Genomic DNA, 5,013 nt, shown 5'->3' with positions numbered 1-5,013 from the left:
TCCCCCGCGGCGGAAGAGAGTTTTCTGGCTCTTAAAGCAGCTATGACATCGGCTCCCATATTGCGGTTGTCGGATTTCTCCAAACAATTCTATATTGAGGCGGACACGTCGGATTTCGGGGTGGGCGCGGTCCTCCTCCAAGAGAGAAGGCCCCTGGCTTACTTTAGCAAGAAACTGGGGCCGCGACGCCGGATGTCTTCCACATATCATAAGGAATTGTACGCCATTGTGGAGGCAGTTCAGAAGTGGCGCCAGTATTTATTGGGGCGCGAGTTTGTGATCCGCAGTGATCAGAAGAGTTTGAGAGAATTATTGCAGCAGGTTATTCAGACCCCGGATCAGCAATTCTATGCCCGGAAGTTGATGGGCTATAAGTTTCGGATAGAATACAAGACGGGGGCGTCAAACACGGGTGCGGATGCACTGTCCCGTCGCGACATGGACCCAGACGGGGCCGAGACCGAGCGTGCGCAGGCGGAGGCGACGCTGCGGGCGCTGGCGGCCCATCCGGTCCCGAACATTTTCGAGCTCCTGTTGGCAGAGGTTGACTCCTTGAAGGAATTGTCGGAGTTGAGGGTGCTAATTGAAACGGGCAAGGCGGCCGATCACTTATCGTTTGTCGCGGGCCTAATTTATCATGGTCGTCGCGTCTACGTAGGGGCCGAATCTGCGGCAAGGATGCCCCGATCGCCGAGCATCATTCTACCCTGCAAGCGGGCCACCTGGGGGTCGATAGGACATTTCGGCGACTGGCTGCCCAGTTTTATTGGAAAGGCATGCGGAATGACGTGAAGGAGTTCGTGGAGGCCTGTGTGGAGTGTCAAATGACTAAGTATTCGACACAGAAGCCGGCAGGATTGCTGCAACCGTTACCTATTCCTTCGCAGGTTTGGGAGGACGTGTCGATGGACTTTGTGACCTGCCTACCGCAGTCTCGGGGTTTTACGACGATCATGGTGGTGGTTGATAGGTTGACCAAGTATGCGCATTTCGCCCCACTGCCGCCACATTTTAATGCTCTGCGTGTGGCGAACCTTTTCATCGACACGGTGGTGAAACATCATGGTTTCCCGAAAACCTTGGTGTCGGACAGGGATTCAGTGTTCTTAAATGATGTGTGGGAAGATATGTTGCGTTTGAGCGGTACCAAGCTACATTTCACTACGGCGTATCACCCTCAGTCTGACGGCCAGACAGAGGTTCGGAATCGTGGTCTGGAGCAGTATTTACGGGCGTTCGTGGCGGATAAACCAAACAAATAGGTGAACTTCTTGCCCTGGGCAGAGTTGTCGTTGAATTGTTTCTTCCACGAGGGGTTTGGGACGTCGCCGTTCAAGGCCTTGTATGGTCGGGATCCTCCTCCGTTGGTGGCGGCCGAACCGTCGCGTTCCACTCCGCCTGATGTGGCGTCACTTATCAGACAGCGAGGAGAGTTGATTGTGGCCTTGCGTGCGAATCTGGAGAGGGCCCAACAGCGTATGCGCGACGCAGCTAATAAGCATCGGCGCCATGTCGAATTTGTGGTTGGGGACTTGGTCCTGTTGAAACTGCAGCAGTATCGCCAGTTCTCGGTAGCAAGACCTCTATCATCCAAGCTGGCGCATAGGTTCTTTGGGCCTTACGAGGTGATTGAACGTATTGGTCAGGTTGCCTACCGTCTGAAATTGCCGGAGGGAAGTCGCGTGCATAACGTGTTTCATGTTAGTTTGCTTCGTCCGTACGTGCAGGCTGGGTCTTCGGGGACCGTGGAATTGCCGCCGGTATTTGCAAGGGGTAGGCCAGTTTCACGTCCTTTGAAGTGGGTAGGGACCCGCACGGTATGGCGAGATGGGGCGGCGGTGGAGGAGGCGTTAATCAAGTGGGATGATGACAATGGGGAAAATCCTACGTGGGAGCCGCTGGTGGTTGTTCGTCGCCGCTTTCCCCACCTCATCCTTGAGGCCAAGGATGTTCTTATCGAGGGGGGAGTTGATACGGTTATCCCTCTCGACCAAACGGGACCGACCAGTGTCACCGGAGGGGAGGACGAGTCGGGGGAGTCATCGGTCCCGGAGCGGAATTATGAGACGGTGGAGCAGGGGAGGCCGTCGCCGAGGGAAAGGCGGGAGCAGAGGAAGTCGGCCCGGCGAGCCAAGGCGCCGGTGAGGTTCGGGGACTACGTTCCCAAGTAGGACGTGCGAAAGGCTTCGTAGATTAGGATTCTTTACGTTTATGTTTTCTTTATTTTCTGGTTTTGTTTTATTTTATTGTTAGAATAATTGGGTCGAGCGAATTTTAAGCTCCGAGTCGGGTTTTCTTTGTTGGTTCTTTCCCGGCCCGTAAGTCGAACCAACCCTAGGGTCCTTAGATTATAAATAGGCGCTGAAATTAATAAAGGAGATGAGAAAATTTCGCCTATTTCTTCTTGTTATTTTTCGTTAATTGCAAACCCTAGTTGTTGTCGGGATTTCGCCTCCCGGAACTTCTAACACTCGATCGCTGCATCACGTTAGGGAGTTTTTTCCTTAACACATTGTCACTTTAATTTAGATATGTACATGCTGGGCATATCATGGCCTCAGAGGTACCACATATGTGTAAAATAGATCTAATAGTCTTGACACAATAATGTTTCGAGGTTTCGAGTACCACATTGTAAATTTTATGTGGCCGGGTTTCGAGGATTTCACTAATGTTTCACTTTCGCAAATCCACCAAACTTTCTTGTATGGATTTCAACTCCACTTCTGTGCTAGATGCAGTGAACAATCCATATGGGGTAAGGAAGCTAATCTTGTTAATTAAAATACTCCCTCCGTCCCACAAAAGATGTCACACTTGTAGGACGACACATGATTTTAGGAGGTTTTGTTTTGTTTGTTAAATGAAGAGGGAAAATATAATATTTATATTAATGTGAGAGTTAACTTTTTCTAAAAATGAAAATGTGACATCTTTTCTGGGATAAACTAAAAAGGAAAGTGTGATAACTATTATGGGACGGAAGGAGTATATAATTTCATCACTGTTCATCTTTGCTATCTGATTCTGTAAAATGCAGGGAAACTCTTACATCACTCTTTAGGACCTACGCGTAAGGATTTGTACTTTGAATTTCCAATTTCTAACAATATTTTCACTAACTGCCTCTCTTCATAATTAACTATTACTATAATTTATATGTAGGCTATCTCCTTATTCCTCTTGCCATTCTAGGTGCTACTTTCTTTTTGGTCTTCTTTCTTTATTCAATCAAGAATCATTAATATTTTTTATAAGATTACGAGAGATATAAATCTAATCTTGTCAAAGAAATTCCAGTTTTCATAATTGCAGGGGTAAGCCTTCTTGTGACAATCATCATCGGAATTGCAGGTGTATTAGCACTACCATTTACTCCTACTTACCTTTTGGAAAATATACACTACGATACAGTAAGAAATCTTCAATTTCATTTCTCTTTTTTGTCTCTCTTAATCACTCAAATTTTCCCCTTTTTTTTTAATTCGCAGGCCACGACGATCAGACTATGCTAGAAGCAACTAATCACATTGTATTCATTGGTACGCTCTTTAAATTTGAGTTGTAGTTACTATATTAATTGAATTCTAATTTATATAAGTCCATCTACTGATCTACCCAATGCAACATAGTAGTTTAGTGAGATGACTTTGATTATCTCTTGTTAATCATGTTATTTTTTGTATTTATTTATTCTGTTTTTCTATGTATGTATGCAGCATTTTTCGCGGGTTGTTTTGCAATTATAGGTGAGCTCTTAATTTATAAATGTCTAACAATGGATAAGATAAAATTGTTAATTTTGTCTCCTGTAGTTTGTTTTACCACAGCACTAAACCCCCTTCTCATAATAATCATCGGAGTTGGAGTTGGAGTTGTATTGCCACTCTTCTTTATTGCCAACTACAACTGTAAGAAGCTATAAATTCATTTCTCTTTCAATAGGGATTAATCTATTATCGCCCATTATACGCTTTAATTCTATTTTTTCTTTTTCCATATATATGGCGTAATTCTAGGGGACACTTATATGGTATACGACCTCACGGCCCTCGTTTTACATGTAAGTGGAATCACCATTTCAATATTATAATTTGCATCAGTTTTTTTTGGCTTGTTATAAATGCATTCGTGTTCATTTTCCAGCCATCATCATTGGAGTCATCAGGACACCAAGGATAATCATATGTCCTTTCGTATTCTGGGTTTTGATCTATAAATTCCAGAAAAGGCGTTTGTCCTCATTCGAGGGAGTAGAGTCATTCCTACAAAGTGATAACAAACTCATGCCAATAAGGTACTCCTACTCAGACATAAAGAAGATGATACACGGTTACTTGATGATTGTATTAGAGCATCAGCAGTGGCGCGGAATTCCCGGCGGAATTCCACACGGAATTATCAAAAACACCTCCTGCCACGTCATACGGACTTCCCATTGCACTGCAACGTCATAAGGACTTTCCACTGCACAGTGGCGGACATCCCCAAGGACTTCCCGAAGGACTTCCCACAATTTAAAAAACCACAAATTCACAAATTAAACAATTTACGGAATTAAAATTTCGACACAAATAGGGAAAAAAATTCCATTAAATAAAAAAAAAGAAAAGTACATTTCACCAAATTAAAAAAAAAATTTCAATAATTAAAAACTACATCAAAGACGACACCTCCGCTGCCATACTTCATCAATAATATCGTTCTGGAGCCGAACATGAGCTTGTCTTTGGCGCATGTCGGTAAATGCACGGACTCGATCGACATCGTCATGGTGTATCCCCATGCTTACACTGCTAGTGGCCACGCCGTGGCTTGGGTCCAATCAGCCAGTGCTGGACCTTCATCTTCGACAATCATGTTGTGCATGATAATACATGCGTACATGATGTCGGCGACGCTGTCAACATACCACAGCCGTGTTGGACCCTTCACTGCCGCCCATCAAGCCTGGAGCACACCAAATGCACGTTCCACATCTTTGCTCGCTGCCTCCTGGCGACCCGCAAAATA

At 45.2% G+C, this 5,013-nt stretch overlaps 1 long non-coding RNA gene across 1 annotated transcript; it reads left to right on the top strand.

Moving 5' to 3' along the window:
* The first annotated feature begins 3,285 nt into the window (after positions 1-3,285).
* LOC121771482 lies at positions 3,286-3,872 on the top strand. The gene is made up of 4 exons (XR_006044052.1): positions 3,286-3,317; positions 3,492-3,542; positions 3,720-3,749; positions 3,816-3,872. It is a non-coding gene; the product is annotated as an uncharacterized LOC121771482 (long non-coding RNA).
* The last annotated feature ends 1,141 nt before the right edge of the window (positions 3,873-5,013 follow it).

Source organism: Salvia splendens, chromosome 16, assembly GCF_004379255.2.
Source record: "Salvia splendens isolate huo1 chromosome 16, SspV2, whole genome shotgun sequence".
In the NCBI taxonomy this organism is placed as follows: Eukaryota; Viridiplantae; Streptophyta; class Magnoliopsida; order Lamiales; family Lamiaceae; genus Salvia; species Salvia splendens.
The sequence above is the reverse complement of the archived record's forward strand: the minus strand, read 5'-3'. Positions and strand labels throughout refer to the sequence as shown.